The sequence below is a fragment of the Heptranchias perlo genome, chromosome 31, assembly GCF_035084215.1.
Source record: "Heptranchias perlo isolate sHepPer1 chromosome 31, sHepPer1.hap1, whole genome shotgun sequence".
Taxonomy (NCBI): domain Eukaryota; kingdom Metazoa; phylum Chordata; class Chondrichthyes; order Hexanchiformes; family Hexanchidae; genus Heptranchias; species Heptranchias perlo.
In genome coordinates, this window is record NC_090355.1 from 9,688,473 (window position 1) to 9,705,947 (window position 17,475).

Sequence of the window (17,475 nt, forward strand, 5' to 3'; positions counted from 1 at the left end):
TTCTTGGGCTCGGGAAAAAAAAAATCTATTTGTTCCCCAGTAACCAAAGCTGCAAAATGCGTATGTGTTGAGGACAGGATGGGACCCGGCTGTGATGCTCCCCATGTGAGAATAGCCCGTTAAAATGCACAGCGGGATGATTTTAGAGTGGAGCATATATTGGGCGGAAGGGTTGGGCGTTGTGGCTGGCTGAAGGAGTTGGTGTGAACTTGTGCTATTCTCCTGGTCGGGTGTAAGTTAAATGAATCCCTGTTGGCAGCTCCCCGATCTGGAGGGTGGGAAAACCGATGGGTGGATCAAATTTGAAGAACCTGCAGCAGCCCTTTAAAGGGGAAAGTTTGAAGCATCAGGAGTGAAAGGAAGCACTAGTTTAGAGTAGTGGGCAAAATTTTAACAGCACTTTCAACAGCAAGGACAATGAAATGCGGAAGCCCTTAAGGCTCAAAGTGACTTCAAAACAAAAGTGCGCCAACCCGACTAACAGCTTTCACTGATCGTAGCTGAGGATCCCTTTAATGGACGCACAAAATGGCCACTACCTGACTTCTACTGGCCATGTTTGGTGAGCGGAAGCAGGAACTGACGGTATCCCTGTGGACAGAGATATGAATGGTGTTGGATGGTAACTATACCATTTGACCCTGATTACCATATATTAACGAGGCTCCTGCTTGTTTCCGGGGGCAGTTCCGGCCACCTGGATGAGCTCTGCCCAAAAATTGGAACGGACCATAAATTCGGCGGTGAGACGGCATTTCCGATTGCCTCTTTACTTTTGTCCTGGTACCGGCCTATTTTTAAGCGCAAACAAGTGTGGTAGGAACATGGGCTCTCACGCGAAGGGTGGGCACTTGGCTGAGGCACCGGACGACTGTAGAGGTGGCATTTTACACCTTGGCAGAATCCCGCAGGAAGTTGACTTGGCTGCCGCTCCACCTTGTCTGATACAACTTCTGATGCCTACACCAACACCTGATGCTGGGCAACCATCATTCTTTCAAAGGCAGACTGGCGAACCTCAGATCCTCGGGCTCCTCAGCCGAGAGGCAATGTCTCTTGACCTTTCAGTCAGCGATGTCTTCCTCCTGATTTCACCACTACCAACTGTTCCTGCTCACTCATGCTGTGTGTGTCATCAGTGCACTCCCCTCTTCCTCACCACCTGGAGTGCAAACATCAACTCAAATTGTGCCCGTTATTTACAAAGAGATGTCACAAAAGAGAAGTTATGCTAAACTTATATAGAACCTTGGTTAGACCACACTTGGAGTCCTGTGAACAGTTCTGGTCTTCGTATTCCCATAAAGGCAATGGAAAAGGTGCAAAAAGGATTTACAAGGACTGAGAGGTTATACCTATCAGGAAAGATTGAGCAGACTGGGCTCTTTTCTCGAGAAAAGAGAAGGCTGAGGGGTGACCTGATCGAGGTTTTTAAAATTATGAAGTGGTTTGATAGGGCAGACGTAGAGAAAATGTTTCTGCTTGTGGGGGAATCCAAAAATAGGGGCCCTAAATATAAGATAGTCACTAATAAATCCATTGGCTGCACAACCTTCCCTTGGTCATTGTAAACAGTCTCATGGTGTTTCACATTCTCAACATGGAATGAGCAACACTTAGTGAGATGGGTTTTTAGACCGAGGTACAATGAAAAGCGCTGTGAATGCTCATTGTATCAGCTGCCCCACTTAGGGACAACATGCTTTATGTAATTAAGTTTGTGGGTTTTTTATATACCATTTTGTATCAGAATTTCATATTTCCTAGCAACATTAATAATTGATGTCAGATTTCTTTCTCGTTTCATTATGTCCTAATCCTTTGAGAGAGAGATTGTTCATTCAATAATACTTTGAGTACTGAAGGAGGATTTCAACAGCAGAACAATAATAACTGTTGTCAGTATGATGCTTATTAGTTAGGTCAGGAAATTGGAATATTTCATATCGTTCAATGGTGTTCTTTTTATGCTTTAATATTGCTTCCTAAAAGTGCGGAGAAAATTATTTTCCTGTATGTTATCTGATGGATTTGGGACACTTTGAAGGACACTGGAGCATTCTTGAGGAGTCGTAGAGAGCTGTCACTACCCTTCCGTTATCTGCTGTGCGACAGCATGTTGAAATGTTTCCAGAGTACTGTTGTGATGCTTTGGCCAGGACTTTTCACCCAGCCACTTGCTCAGTTCATGCTCATTGTCAATGAGAAGCACCGAGTGGAGGATAGGCACAAATCTGCACTCCCTCCATCGGGAAGCAGGAACAACTCAACAGGCAAATAACACAGAATGATACAGCACAGAAAGCCATTCAGCCCATCGTGCCTGTACTGGCTCTTTGAAAGCACTATCCAATTAATCCCACTCCCAAGCCTTGCAAATTGTTCCTCGTCAAGTATTTATCCAAATGCCTTTTGAAAGTTATTATTGAATCTGCTCCTACCATTCGTTCAGGCAATGTGTTCCAGATCATAACAACTCGCTGCATAAAAAAAATTCTCCTCATCTCGCCTCTGGTTCTTTTGCCAATTACCTTAAATGGTAACACTTTTTTTAAAAAAACTGCTGCTGCGATCACTAAAGTCAGAATGACTTTCCCACTGAGTAAAATTTTGTGTCAATTGCACAATCTTTTTTTTTAATATAGTGAAGAAGTTCCATCAGTTCATGTATTTACGCAAAAGAACTTGTCTGGTGACTTTGATTGGAAATTTACTGACAACTTGGTGGTTATTTCTTCTCCATCTAGAAAATCACGTTTGCAAGGATTATGAAAGAGTTTGGAGTCATGCTTAAGATGTGACTTCCAAGATGGTGTTCAATCACAAGTCAAAAACAAGGTGAGGAACATCAGTTCCCTAATGGCGTGCCTTTTCTTTATTCACTTTCCCCCTCTCCTCGTCTGAAGACACCAACTCATACTAGAGTACTCTTCCATACTCTGGTACCTCACCCGAGTACCCATTCTTCACGTGCCAATTTGATGGTGAATGTTAACAGGCTATTCGACCATGAGAAGCCAGATCTCTACTCATTCACATCTACACGTGTACTACTTTCAGGAGGAGTCACCCACCGGCTAGCAATTAGGAGGCAAGAAATGAGGACAATGGCAATGCAGCATGACTTAATTTATAATACAGTGATTGTGGCATTTTCAATATAAAAGGAACACCTTCTTGTCTGGAGAGGAAAGTGCAACCGAGATCTATCCTTTTTTTCCCCTCCGAGTTCATCTCTGGAAATAGATTCAGTGTCATGTTTTATCAATAATGTCATGTTTTATCAATAATTGTCTCTGTAATGGCACTGAGATTTCCATAATGTTGTGGTGCCGATCCCAGATCATTAGGCAATGGTTTGTGTGAACAGTTGTGGTTAGGATCTTTCACAATTACACCTTCCAGACTAATAGGCCCTCAGAAACGGAGCGTAGCATCTGTTCAATCAATAAAATAAATTAATTGAATAGTTTAAAAGAACAGGAGTTTTGTTTTGGAGAAACTACATCCTGCCTTCTGTCAGCTCACCACAGTCGGAATTGTATGCTGGCATTGCCGCCGATGATACACTTCAGAACATGATTCCGTTTGGTGATTTAATTGCTACATTGCTGATTTGGGTGTAAAGCTCACAACCTCCCCTGTTGGCGAAGAGGGTAAATCACAAGATAAATACAGATGAATGAAGCCATGTGGCTCACCTAACGAAGAAAAAAAACCTGCCCACCATGTCATTCATCTGAATCTTGGTCGAATCTCAGAGCTTTGCCTCCATCTCATTCTTAGAAGACCATTCCATATGTTGGTCATTCCTTGCGGGAAGCAGTTCACCTCAACATTACTCTTGGATTTCCCTTAGTGTCAGCTTGGCTCGGTGGTAGTACTGTCTCTCACCTCTAAGTCAGAAGGTTGTGGGTACAAGTGTGCTCCCACATAAATCGAGGCAGCCACTTCAGTACAGTACTGAGGAAGTGCTGTATTGTTGGAGGTTCGGTCTTTCTGATGAGTTGTTAAACCAAGGCCCAGTCTGTCAGTTTAGGTGGATGTAATCTCATGGCACTTTTTCAAAGAAGAGCTGGGAGTTCTCTTAGTGTCCTGGCCAACATTCATACTTTAGTTAACACCACCAAAACAGATTAACTAGTCATTCAACTGATTACTGTTTGTGCGATCTTACTGTGCACAAATTGGCTCCCATGTTTGCCTACGTAACACCAGTGATTACATTTCAAAAGTAATTCCTTGGCTGTGAAGCGTTTTGGAATTTCCTGAGGATGTGAAAGGTGCTATATAAATGCAAAGTCTTTCTTCCTGTATCTTAAACTTGTTTGAGCTTAAGGACCCTTGATTTAGTGATGTGGTTTTCCTTGAAGTAGTTCTCCAGATTTACCTTTTCTATTTTTTTTTAATTCACCTCTATAAGGCCCCCTCTCAACCATCTTTTTCAAGGTTAAAGAGCCTCAGTTCCTCCAGTCTTTCCTTCCAACTTGGTCCTCTGTGCCTGAAGGTGTGGTCTGACCATGACTGTAGAGTTTCAGCATAACATTGTCCTTACTTGCATTGCATTTATTTTGTAATACTGTTCAACATTCGTTATTTATTGCTGCTCCACATTGGTTTGACGTGTTTGGTGCTGAGTGCAATCAGCCCAATTCATTATCAAAATCACCTTACGCTTCTTCAACAAAATCTATAGTGTACCTATGCCATCCATTTTCCTTCTAACATTCAGTACTTTGCACTTGTTTATAGTCAGATTTAGCTGTTACTGTCCTGCCCATTTACAGATTTTACCTGGCTCCTTTTGCAGATCTGTGGCTGCTTCCTCAGACTTATCTGGTTTCCTCCTGGATTTCTAACTCAAGTCTTTGCTGTAGATTAGAATCAGTTGGGACCCAGCTCCCAATATACCCATTCCACACACTCCTCCTTGCATCTTCACCGTGTTGAAATTGAGACTCTTAAATTGTCTTCTACTCTGACCCATTCTTTTGTGATGCCTCAAAACTGTGGAACTCCTTACATCGCTTCTACAGGTATTAAAAACCTAAGCATGGATGTATTTATTTCATTTCCCTATTCTTTTAAATCATGGTGGTATCCTGCATCGTGGTCCATCACTTTGGTTTCTGAATAAATATAAAGATGAGTACCTGTCACTAGACTTGACCAGGCTCTTTGTCAGGTTGGCTCAGTTGGTAGCACTCTTATCCCTGAGACGGAAGCCCAACTACAAACTTGAGCATATAATCATGGCTGATGACTGAAGGAGTGCTGCATTGTCAGAGGATGAAACATTACATTGAGGCCCTATCAGCTTCTCAGATGGATGTAAAAAAAAAGTCCCATGGCATCATTTGAAGAAAAGAAGACAGTTCTCCTGGTGTCTTGGCTAACATTTCTCCCTCAGCCAATGCCAACAAAAAACAGATTATTTATTCATTTGTTTGCTGTTTGTGAGATCTTGCTTTGCCCATATTGACTGCTGTCTTTGGGTAAGTAACAACAGTGACTGCACGACAAGAGTAATCCATTGATTGTAAACCATTTTGGGATGTCCTGAAGACTTGACAAGGTGCAATTCAAATGTAAGTATTTTCTTTTTCAGATACTAGACTACAAGAACAACTGGACTGAAATCCAACTTTGCCCACACAAAATTGCTTGTTTTCTGGCGATGGATAGATGAAATAAACATCAGCCAACATATCCTGATTAATGACGTATCCATTTTGATTATTGTTCACAGTGGGCTTACATCGTCACAGAAACATTTGATCAAATGAGAGCCCTTATTAGACACTATCTTTTGCCCAGCAGCATCTAATTGCTTATAAATTGTGTGTGTCAACAAAGCTTTGAGTGCTGTGTAACAGCCTTAACAGATAAATGATCATCTGGTAAGGAGTGTGACTTCAGAGAGGTTCTGTGCTAGCATTAGGTTGAAAGCTTTCATCATTAAATGGCTGCGCGTTTGCAGAGAATAAGCGAGGGGTAGCAATGTGATAATTTGCACAGATGGTAATTTCTGCAGTCAGCGTTTCTACCGACACTGAATAAAGTTAGTGGCGTTGGCCTCGATGTTGTGATCCTTATCTCTGGAGTAACAGTGTCTGTTTGACACAGTCATTCCTATTATAAACTAGTTGCTGAGCCTTTATCACCTTCACTGAACATTTTACTGAGAGAGAAAAAGAAAGCTGCATGCTGGAAATCCAAAATAACAAAACAAAAATGAACCGCGGGTCGGTCATTTCCTGTAAGAGGCAGGACAGACGAACTTTCATCAGAATGAATACTGATTGTGTTTTTTCTCTTGGCAAGCCAAATTTCCTCTCCAATTCCCCCCACCCTAGTGCTGAACTCGCATCTTTCTCTAGTTTCTCTCCTATCTTCCCTCATGCCCTCTCCGAGCTCATCATGACCATGAGACTCACCTCCTGCTCCCTCGACCCTATTCTCACCAAACCGCTGACCACCCAACTTCCCTTCCTGGCCTCCATCTTAGCTGATATTGTTAAAGGTTCCCTCTCCTCCAGTACTGTTCCCCCTCCCCTTCAAATCAGCCATCATCACATCCCTCCTCAAAAAAAACACCCTTGACCCTTTTGTCCTTGCAAACTACCACCTCATCTCCAACCTCCCTTTCCTCTCAAGTCCTTGAACGTGTTGTCACCTCCCAAATCCCTGCCCATCTTTCCCGCAACTCCATGTCTGATCCCTCCAATCAGGTTTCATCCCCTGCCACAGTACTGAAATGGCTTATCTATCCATTCGTAGCCAGAGAATCACCTGCAATGGCTTCTCTTCTCACTCCCGCACTGTTACTTCTGGAGTCCTCCAAGGATCTATCCTTGGCCCCCTCCTATTTCTCATCTACATGCTGCCCCTCGGTGACATCATCCGAAAACACGTCAGATTCCACATGTACGCTGACGACACCCAGCTCTACCTCACCACCACATCCCTCGACCCCTCCGCTCTCGTTTGTTACATTGCTTGTCCGACTGTACTGGAATTTCCTCCAACTAAATATTGGGAAGGCCGAAGCCTTTATCTTTGGTCCCCACCACAAACTCTGTTCCCTAGCTACCAACTCCATCTCTCTCCCTGGCCACTGTCTGAGGGTTAACCAGACCGTTTGTAACATTGGCGTCCTATTTGACCCTTTGATGACCTTCCGACCACATATCCGCTCCATCACCAAGACAGCCTATTTCCACCTCCGTAATATCGCCCGTCTCCAGCCCTGCTTCAGCTCATCTGCTGCTGAAACCCTCATCCATGCCTTTGTCATCTCCAGACTTTCCTGGCCGGCCTCCCATCTTCCACCCTCCATGAACTTGAGCTCATCCAAATTCTGCTGCCCGTATCCGAACTCACACCAAGTCCCGTTCTCCCATCACCTCTGTGCTCACTGATCTACATTGGCTCCCGGTACAGGAACGCCTCGATTTTAAAATTCTCATCCTTGTCTTCAGATCCCTCCATGGCCTCGCCCCTCCCTATCTCTGCGGCCGCAAACGTGACTCCAGGATGGTATGTTGCCTCCCTGGTGCTAGGGTCAAGGATGTCACGGAGCGGCTGCAGGGCATTCTGGAGGGGGAGGGTGAACAGCCAGTAGTCGTGGTCCATATTGGTACCAACGACATAGGTAAAAAAAGGGATGAGGTCCTGCAAGGTGAATTTAAGGAGTTAGGAGATAAATTAAAAAGCAGGACTTCAAAGGTAGTGATCTCAGGATTACTACCGGTGCCACGTGCTAGTGAGTATAGGAACAGGAGAATAGACAGGATGAATGCGTGGCTGCAGGGATGGTGTAGGAGGGAGGGATTTAGATTCCTGAGAGATTGGGACCGGTTCTGGGGAAGGTGGGACTTGTACAAGCGGGACGGGTTACACCCAAGCAGGACCGGGACCAATGTCCTCGCGGGGGTGTTTGCTAGTGCTGTTGGGGAAGGTTTAAACTAGAGTGGCAGGGAGATGGGAACCTGAGCGGGGAGTCAGAAGGGAATAAAGTTGAGAGCAGCAAGAGAGGGGAAGACCCAGGGGAAATCTACAATACCAATAGTACAAACAGTTGTTCAAGAACAAGAGAGAGGGAAAAGCGTAGAGCAGCAGAAAGAAAGTGTACTTTAGGCACGACAGATAAAATAAAAACTAGAAGGCGTAAGGCGATTAACCCAGCATCAAAGCTGTGGCAGGGGGTTGGGAACCTGAGCAGGGAGACAGAGGAAAGCGTGTCAGGAAGGGTATGGAGTAAAAGGTAAAGTGTTAAAAAAGGAAAAAGCAGGAACTAAGTGTCACAAAACATATTTGAAAGTTCTTTATCTGAATGCACGTAGCATTCGTAACAAAATGGACGAGTTAACGGCACAAATAACTACGTCTGGGTATGATCTTGTGGCCATTACAGAAACATGGCTGGAGGGTGACAACGACTGGGAATTAAATATGCCAGGGTATTTAACAATCAGGAAGGACAGGCAGGAAGGAAGGGGAGGTGGGGTGGCTATGTTAATAAAGGAAGGAATCACTAATACAGAGAAATTATATTGGGACAAAGGATCAGGATAATGAAACAGTTTGGGTAGAGATAAGGAATAATAAGGGGAAAAAAACACCAGTGGGCGTAGTATATAGGCCTCCTAATAGTTGCAACTCTGCTGGAAGAAGTATTAATCAGGAAATAGTTGGGGCATGTAATAAGGGAACAGCTATAATTATGGGGGATTTTAACTATCATATTAACTGGACAAATCAAATTGGGCAGGGCAGCCTTGAGGAAGAGTTTATTGAGTGTATTAGGGATGGATTTCTTGAGCAGTATGTAACTGATCCTACAAGGGGGCAGGCAACCTTGGACCTGGTCCTGTGTAATGAGCCAGGATTAATTAATAATGTCCTAGTTAAGGATCCCCTTGGAATGAGTGACCATAACATGGTTACATTCCATATCCAATTAGAGGGTGAGAAGGTTGGTTCTCAAACAAGCGTACTGAGCTTGAATAAAGGAGACTATGATGGTATGAGAGCGGAATTGATTAAAGTGGACTGGGAAAATAGATTAAAGTGTAAGGCGGTACATGAGCAGTGGTGTTCATTTAAGAAGTTATTTTACAACTTTCAAAACAAATATATTCCACTGAGGAAAAAAGGGTGTAAAAGAAATGACAGCCATCTGTGGCTAAGTAAAGAAATTAAGCATAGTATCCGACTAAAAACAAGGACCTATAAGGTAGCCAAACTTAGTGGGAGGATAGAAGATTGGGAAGTCTTCAAAAGACAGCAAAAAGTAACGAAAGGATTGATTAAGAAAGGGAAGATAGATTATGAAAATAAATTAGCAAAAAATATAATAACAGATCGTAAGAGTTTCTACAGTTATATAAAAAGAAAAAGGGTGGCTAAGGCAAACATAGGTCCCTTAGAGGATGAGACCGGGAAATTAATGGTGGGAAACATGGAAATGGCAAAAATGCTGAACAAATATTTTGTTTCAGTCTTTACGATAGAGGACACGAAGAATATCCCAACACTGGACAAACAGGGGGCTCGAGGGGGGGAGGAGCTAAATACGATTAAAATCACTAAGGAATTGGTACTCAGTAAATTAATGGGACTCAAGGCGGATAAATCCCCTGGACCTGATGGCTTACATCCTAGGGTCTTGAGGGAAGTGGCAGTAGGGATTGTGGATGCTTTGGTAATAATTTTCCAAAATTCTCTGGACTCGGCAAAGGTCCCGGCAGATTGGAAAACTGCTAATGTAACACCCTTATTTAAAAAAGGGTAGTAGGCAGAAGGCTGGAAATTATCGACCAGTTAGCCTAACATCTGTGGTGGGTAAAATGTTGGAGTCTATCATTAAGGAGACAGTAGCAGAATATTTGGATAAACATAATTTAATAGGACAAAGTCAGCATGGCTTTACGAAGGGGAAGTCATGTCTGACAAATTTGCTTGAGTTCTTTGAGGACATAACGTACAGGGTGGATAAAGGGGAACCAGTGGACATAGTGTATTTAGACTTCCAGAAGGCATTCGACAAGGTGCCACATAAAAGATTATTGCTCAAGATAAAGAATCACTGGATTGGGGGTAATATTCTGGCATGGTTGGAGGATTGGTTATCTAACAGGAAGCAGAGAGTTGGGATAAATGGTTCATTCTCGGACTGGCAACCAGTGGCCAGTGGTGTTCCGCAGGGGTCGGTGCTGGGTCCCCAACTCTTTACAATCTATATTAACGATTTGGAGGAGGGGACCGAGTGTAACGTATCAAAGATTGCAGATGATACAAAGATGGGAGGGAAAGTAGAGCGTGAGGAGGACATAAAAAACCTACAAGGGGATTTTGACAGGCTGGGTGAGTGGGCAGAGATTTGGCAGATGCAATACAATATTGGAAAATGTGAGGTTATGCACTATGGAAGGAAAAATCAGAGAGCAAGTTATTATCTTAATGGTGAGAAACTGGAAAGTACTGCAGTACAAAGGGATCTGGGGGTCCTAGTGCAAGAAAATCAAAAAGTTAGTATGCAGGTGCAGCAGGTGATCAAGAAGGCCAACGGAATGTTGGCTTTTAATGCTCAGGGGATAGAATATAAAAACAGGGAGGTATTGCTGCAGTTATATAAGGTATTGGTGAGACCGCACCTGGAATACTGCATACAGTTTTGGTGTCCATACTTAAGAAAAGACATACTTGCTCTCGAGGCAGTACAAAGAAGGTTCACTCGGTTAATCCCGGGGATGAGGGGGCGGACGTATGAGGAGAGGTTGAGTAGATTGGGACTCTACTCATTGGAGTTCAGAAGAATGAGAGGCGATCTTATTGAAACATATAAGATTGTGAAGGGGCTTGATCGGGTGGATGCGGTAAGGATGTTCCCAAGGATGGGTGAAACTAGAACCAGGGGGCATAATCATAGAATAAGGGGCTGCTCTTTCAAAACTGAGATGAGGAGAACTTCTTCACTCAGAGGGTAGTAGGTCTGTGGAATTTGCTGCCCCAGGAAGCTGTGGAAGCTACATCATTAAATAAATTTAAAACAGAAATGGACAGTTTCCTAGAAGTAAAGGGAATTAGGGGTTATGGGGAACGGGCAGGAAACTGGACATGAATTTAGATTTGAGGTTAGGATCAGATCAGATCAGCCATGATCTTATTGAATGGCGGAGCAGGCTCGAGGGGCCGATTGGCCTACTCCTGCTCCTATTTCTTATGTTCTTATGTTACCTCCTCCAGCCCTACAACCATCCGAGATCTCGGCGCTCCTCCAATTCTTGCCTCTTGCGCATCCCTGATTTTAATCGCTCCGACATTGGCGGCTGCGCCTTCAGCTGCCTGGGCCCTAAGCCCTGGAATTCCCTCCCTAAACCTCTCTGCCACTCTTACCTCTCTCTCCTCCTTTAAGAGAAGACGCTCCTTAAAACCTATCTCTTTGACTAAGCTTTTGGTCACTATCCTAATACCTCCTAATGTGGCTCAGTTTCAAATTTTGTTTGATAATGCTCTTGCGAAGCACCTGGGGATGCTTTAATACGGTAAAGGTGCTACATAAATGCAAGTTGTTGTTGGTGGCACTCAACTATCGATTGTCACTTATTTCATTTTGAGGGGTTACCTTAACTCACTGGTGCCAATGAAGTGTTCCATTCAAAACATTAACCTATCTTTTTTCTGCTTTTTGTTTCTTTATGTGCTTCATATATATTCAGAGTATATTATTGTACTTAATTATTGAGGTTCAAGAAGCATGAAATAGAAGGAAAAAAAATTATGAATTAGCCATTAGCCTTATTGCTGTGATCATGTAAGATGTTGTGAATTTGTCTTTGCAAATAATAACCAACTTCTTCATTGCTCTGTAATGTACAGTGGATCCTTCTTTAAAGAAACATGTCTGTGACAAGCAAAACCATTCCCCAACTCCCCTGCTAATAGCAGTCCAACACCAATCTATGTCAATTGACTTGAACAAATTCTGCTTTTCCTTCTGTGCTAAACAATGACTGATAACTGTGAATGAGTAGTAAACAGGGGAGACATAAGAGAAATTGAGAAAAGGGAAAATTTTAACCAGTGGACTTTCATCATAAGCAAGTTTGCAATCAGAAGGTCCTACTGCTCTAAGTTGAGTCTATTTTACTTTATTGGATAGTAAATAGGATGTGACAGTTTTAAAGGATCATATGGATGAACTCCTGAGTAAATGATACAATTCAATGAAGAGTTCAAACGATTAGAATTATTGTTTGCTTGGTGATTAACTTAATTAAACTTTCATTTATTAAACTTTCAATGGAGGTACTGAGTGGTGCAGTGGTTCAGACACTGGCCTTTGACAAGGTTTCAAATCTAGCCCATACAGATGGGAAGAAATCCTCATCTGTCTGCTGGCTGTAAGGGCCCTATGTAATTATGTTAAGGAAGTCTCAATTGAGTTCCATGTGGACATGGATCTGAAACACGGAACTATGCCTAGTTGAGCACCAATTGGCCCTCTCATTCAGAAAAAAACTTACATGCATAAAATGAGTTTAAAGGACTATGAACCAAGCTTCTTGAGTTTAAAAAAAACTCCTTCAGTTAAACCAAGTTGCCTAGTAAATTTCTTATGGAATTATTGTCAAAGTTGTTTTATTGGCCTGCCACATGTGATTGAGACCAGGGTGTGTTTGGGATGGGTCACCTGGTTCATCACCAATGAACATCTGCCAACACATTGACTTGCACCTCCCTTTGGCAGAGAAAAATTGCAAACTGCAAGTCTATCATCAGTGGTCGTGTCGAGCACAATCACTCAGGTGTGGTGTATTTAAAAATAATGTAAACTCAGACATGATGAAGTGGACGGGTACAGCCACAGTATTTTTTTAAAATTATGGGGTCAATAGGAAATGTGTTTGTTTGACTCAGTTCAATTTGAGGCAAGTTCCTGGTTTAGAATGTTTGACAAATAGCTTGGAGCAGTTCTTTAACTGTGATCACCGTGGCAACTGCGTATTGGGGCCTGTTGCCCTTACAATTAAAAGGGAGGAGCTTCAATGAAAATGCAGAATTTTGAAATACAGCTGAAAGATTTAAGTTGATAGATGAACAAGATACTAGTCCACGTAGAGGGTTTGACATAAGCTGATTTATGGCGATGGAAAAATAATTTATAACCAGAAATTGGAAGGGACGGCAGACGGGGGAAAATTCCATCTGAAGAAAAATTTGTAAATAAGCCGCCTGACTAAATCCGCAGGGAACTGGGAAATTTTTCTTTGGGACAAAGTCTGAAAATGAAGTGACTTGGGACTGGTGTTGTTTTCCAACTTAAAGAAGCTTTTTTATCTATTCCCTTAGGACGATCGCATTTTTGTGAAGTGCACATTTGTGAACAGACCTTAACTCAGGTAGGGACCTTCAGAGTGCAGATGAATGTTCATAGTGGAATTTGCTGATGAAACAAAAAAGCTGTACTGCTATTTCTATCCTTATGTTAAAATATCAATTATTGTATTCTTGGGTTGCTTGTTTACGTTTCCTAATATTCCAACAACCAAATCATCAAGTGCTGAAGGAATACATTTATGCAGCTATATTTATTATAGTCTCAAACAACATGATAATCACAGCTCTCTTTGAACTCGCAAACTCTGCACACCTGTGTTCAATTCTTTTTAATCTGGATCTATCTGCTTAGTCAGTTGTGACATTGTTAGGGCACTTAACTGGTGTTCAGGGAATGTTTCCACATTCTCGTAGTTTAATGTATCATAACATCCAAAGATTAATCCTACCCAGCAATTTAGTGCACATAGTGTACATGGACGTAATAATGGGTGATGCAATGCTTAGTGGTGCACTTATTTTGCATGACCACGTCCTGAAGCAGTTCTGGTCAAAGTTCAAAGTTCCAAGTACCATAGAAATTGCTGTAGCAATACCTTGCAGTGGTTTTGCAGTAGGGTAAACCTCACAAAATGACTGCATGCAAATTGCTGTTTTTAAAGTCGCAATTTGAAACTAGGTAGCTGACCAATCTGACTTACCGAATAGCAGGGGACAGGTCAGCAAAAACAGAGTGGTTTTGCCAGTCTGTTGAGGCCTCTTTTTAAGGCATGTCCATCAAAAGGGCAGTGCTGCCTCTGGACGTCACCTCTTTGATGGACCATGTTTTGTTCATATTGCTAATTTAACATAAAATGGCATCGTTTTGATGGGAACAAATTTAAAGAGTCACAATTGAAGGACAAATCAAACACAGTCTTAAAATCTAAGTAATATGATTCAAATTTAAATACTTATGATGTGTGAATAATCTTATCAACAAAGGCATTTTTCCTGAAGTACAAAAACTATTTGTTTCAGTAATCAGGGTACACTGCAGTATATATAACTTTTCCTGTCTCATTGCTGATGTCTCACTACTGACTCCACTCTTAGGTTACTGAGTCCCTCTCTGTTTTTATATTCATGTGAAGTGCACTGACTATTATTGTTAGACCTTTCCTTCAGACTAACCCAATTTGCTTTACCCTTGAAGACTGCTGCTGCTTTTAATTCTCTGTGAGGCAGGTGACTGATTTCTGCAGTGAAACAGCTGACTAATAACAGAGAAAAGAGACACTTGGCCAGGTAGCTATTCACAGACTGACTGCACGTGGGTTCAGAATGCTCTAGAAATCATACAGTGATTACTTTGCAAAATGCAAATTCCAAGTCAGTGTCGAGAGGTTAGACAGGAAAATTGAGCCAAATCACTTGTGCAGCATGTGGGAAATAAGTGATTGCAAAAAGCTACATTTGGCAAATGTTAGTGCATCTAATAATGTGAACTGTGTTCTCTTTTTTTAAAAAAAACAACAGATTATATAAATTGTTCAAGCATTGAATACCTCCAGAAATCATTTAGTTTCCTGAATAAGTAAATACCCTTAATGCAAAATTCAATAATAATTGTACAGATGTCTTAAAGAAATAGGTCATTTTATCATTTCCCTCCCGTGCTATCTATAGTAATCAGATTGTCTATGCCCAATGCAATTGAATACACTAGAGATGCCTTGAATTACTTCAGAGTCTTTCACTATTACTGCTGTAGTCTTCAATTTCATGTTGTTAGATTTATGCACTAAGTAATGGCATTGGGCCAATCTTTGCCTGATTTTGTTTTTGCTAAGTTACCTATAATTGCTGGGATGCCCCTCTCTCCCTCCTGGGAAAAAAAACAAGGTGAACGAAGGACGTAGCAAGAGTAAAAATGAAAATGAGATAAATCGGTAAGGGGTTGTAGCTAGTCCCATCAGGACACGGAACAGGTGTTTGCTTATCTTGAAGAAATGACTCAAAGAAATTATCAATCCATTAAACGTAGCTGAGTTTTAAGTAGTGTTTCATCTGTGACAGGCCTATCTATCTGCAACACAGATTTCAATTGTGAAATTCAGAGTCCCATTAGTCGCTGATTCACCTCTGACAGAGATACAGCTCTTTTGCATACATCACAAAAATTGGTGTGACTCTATAAAAGACCATTCACCATTGCAGATTTAATCTATGATGGAATAAATGGTTTACTACACCGAGAACTGAGATTTAAATAAGCGCTCCTCACATATTCAAATTCCTCTGAGTGTTACGCAGGAGGAGGAGGGCTGGTGGTGGGTGACTAATGGATGCTTAGCAGGAAGCCAAAGAACTTAGGAGGGAAAGCAAAGGCGTCTTCATCAGTAGGAGTGAGAGGTTACAAGTGGCAATATGAATTAAGAAGATTTGGCTGGAGAAGATTTCCCAAAGTGGGTGGAGGGACTTGAAAACAAGAACAAGATCATTTAAGCCACTATGGAGAGAGTGGAGCTGTTGAGGATTGAAGTCGTGGGTGTGTAAGAGAGGATTCAAGCCACGCAATTACAAGTTAACCAACGTTTGAGAAGGATGGAACCAGTGTCGCTGGGGAGTCCATAGAAGAAGAAAATTGATTTCCAAGAGTGTGGATGAGGATTTCAGCAGTGGAACGGTGAGGTAATATCACAAGTTGGCAATGTTTTGGAGGTAAAAGAGGGCCCTTGGCAATAAACAGGATGTGGAATAGGAATCTCCACTCACACTTGAAGACAATGTAGAGATTGAACAGTACCAAGCTCAGGCTGAGGAAGCAGTCAAGGAGGTTGATGGGTTTGACATTGGAGGTCCATTGGCATTGGGGAGAGCAGAACCAGATAGATTCAGCTTTGCTGATGTTGAAGTACACCTCAGCCTGGACCTGATGTCTAACAAGCAGTCAGATTGTGCAGTTGGATTGTACACCAGCACCAAGATGGTGATGGAACAGAAATAGTGTTGACTGTCATCAGCATACATGTGGAAGCAGATTCCAGGTGATTAACGAATTGGAGAGAAGCAAGAATGGAACTGTACGGAATGACAAAGATGATTGTGAACATGGGAGGAGAAAGAAGGAAGGTGAAACTGTTGGAGAAGATGCCCCAATCCAGTCACTACAGGTAGGAATGGAGCCCCAAGAGAATGGAATCATGGAAGTATACCTTGGAGGAAAGGTGGTAGAGATAGATTGGTTAACAGTACCAAAGGCATTGAGGAAAATGAGGAACAGAAGGCTGCAGTCAAAGTTAAACTACCTTTGAATTAAATGAATCTGATGAGAGATTGTTGTTTGTTGGAGAGAGATTGGGGAGATGCTGCAGCATGTAAAGAGTATGGGCTTTGGGAGGATTGAGGGGCAGGACGGTGAAATTGGGCCTTGTGATTGGCTTCCATGTATAAAAGTGGGAGAGTTTGGATAGTCAAAGGGATGAGGTCCAGAGAGGAAAAGAGGGCAGAGAATTCAGAGGAAATGGGCATTTTGAGTTCAGCTGAAGGTTGAAGTTACTCAGTCCAAAGGTTAAGTAAGAACAGTAGAGAGGAGCTTCTGGTAAGGAAGGCACCAGGGAGGCCTGGGGTATTAAATGATGATTGTGAAGGAGAGGTGGGAAGGATCGTGAAAAGTGAGACATTAAAATGAGATAGGGTATTGGAGGATATGTAATGTGTGCCGAAGCTTGGCAATTTAGGAGGGGGATGTGGTGGAATGTGTAATCGGGTCGGGTGTCCTTGGTAAGGGGGAAAGAAGTGCCCTAGATGAGGCTCAGGACTTTGATGTCCTCCTCATCCACAACCTCGATCTGAATGCAAACCTTCCTTGCAGCAGAGCATTTTGTAGTGCAGTATGGGGGGAATGGACACAAGACTCACTGGAGAGTGGTAGAAAGTGGAGCGATGTGGGGAAAATCAGGGGCATGTAGGCTTGCGCTATTCCAACACGCATATTGAGCAAAAGATAAGTCTAAATAGCAGCAGTGGCGCACACCTTGTTATCTCCAAACCAAATAACAATAGCACTAGTCTGACCTCTTGATGTTACTGAAAGTGAATCATGTACAACTATTGCATCTCTCCTGTCACTGCCAATTTTACTTCTTG

General features: G+C 42.4%; 1 protein-coding gene and 1 long non-coding RNA gene across 10 annotated transcripts in view; one reads left to right on the forward strand and one right to left on the reverse strand.

The window, feature by feature from the left end:
• The window catches only part of LOC137300492 (uncharacterized), a 418,621-nt gene that overhangs the window by 130,147 nt on the left and 270,999 nt on the right, over nucleotides 1-17,475 (forward strand). For 7 of the 8 annotated variants that reach the window (XR_010958108.1, XR_010958109.1, XR_010958110.1 and 4 more), the window contains exon 2: nucleotides 13,357-13,406. The exons of the other annotated variant lie outside the window; for it this stretch is intronic. The gene's annotated coding sequence lies outside the window, so the exon portion shown is untranslated. The remainder of the gene's footprint in view (nucleotides 1-13,356; nucleotides 13,407-17,475) is intronic. 8 annotated transcript variants of the gene reach the window in all.
• Nucleotides 1-17,475, reverse strand: part of LOC137300493 (uncharacterized) — an 82,319-nt gene that overhangs the window by 23,645 nt on the left and 41,199 nt on the right. The window lies entirely within an intron of this gene.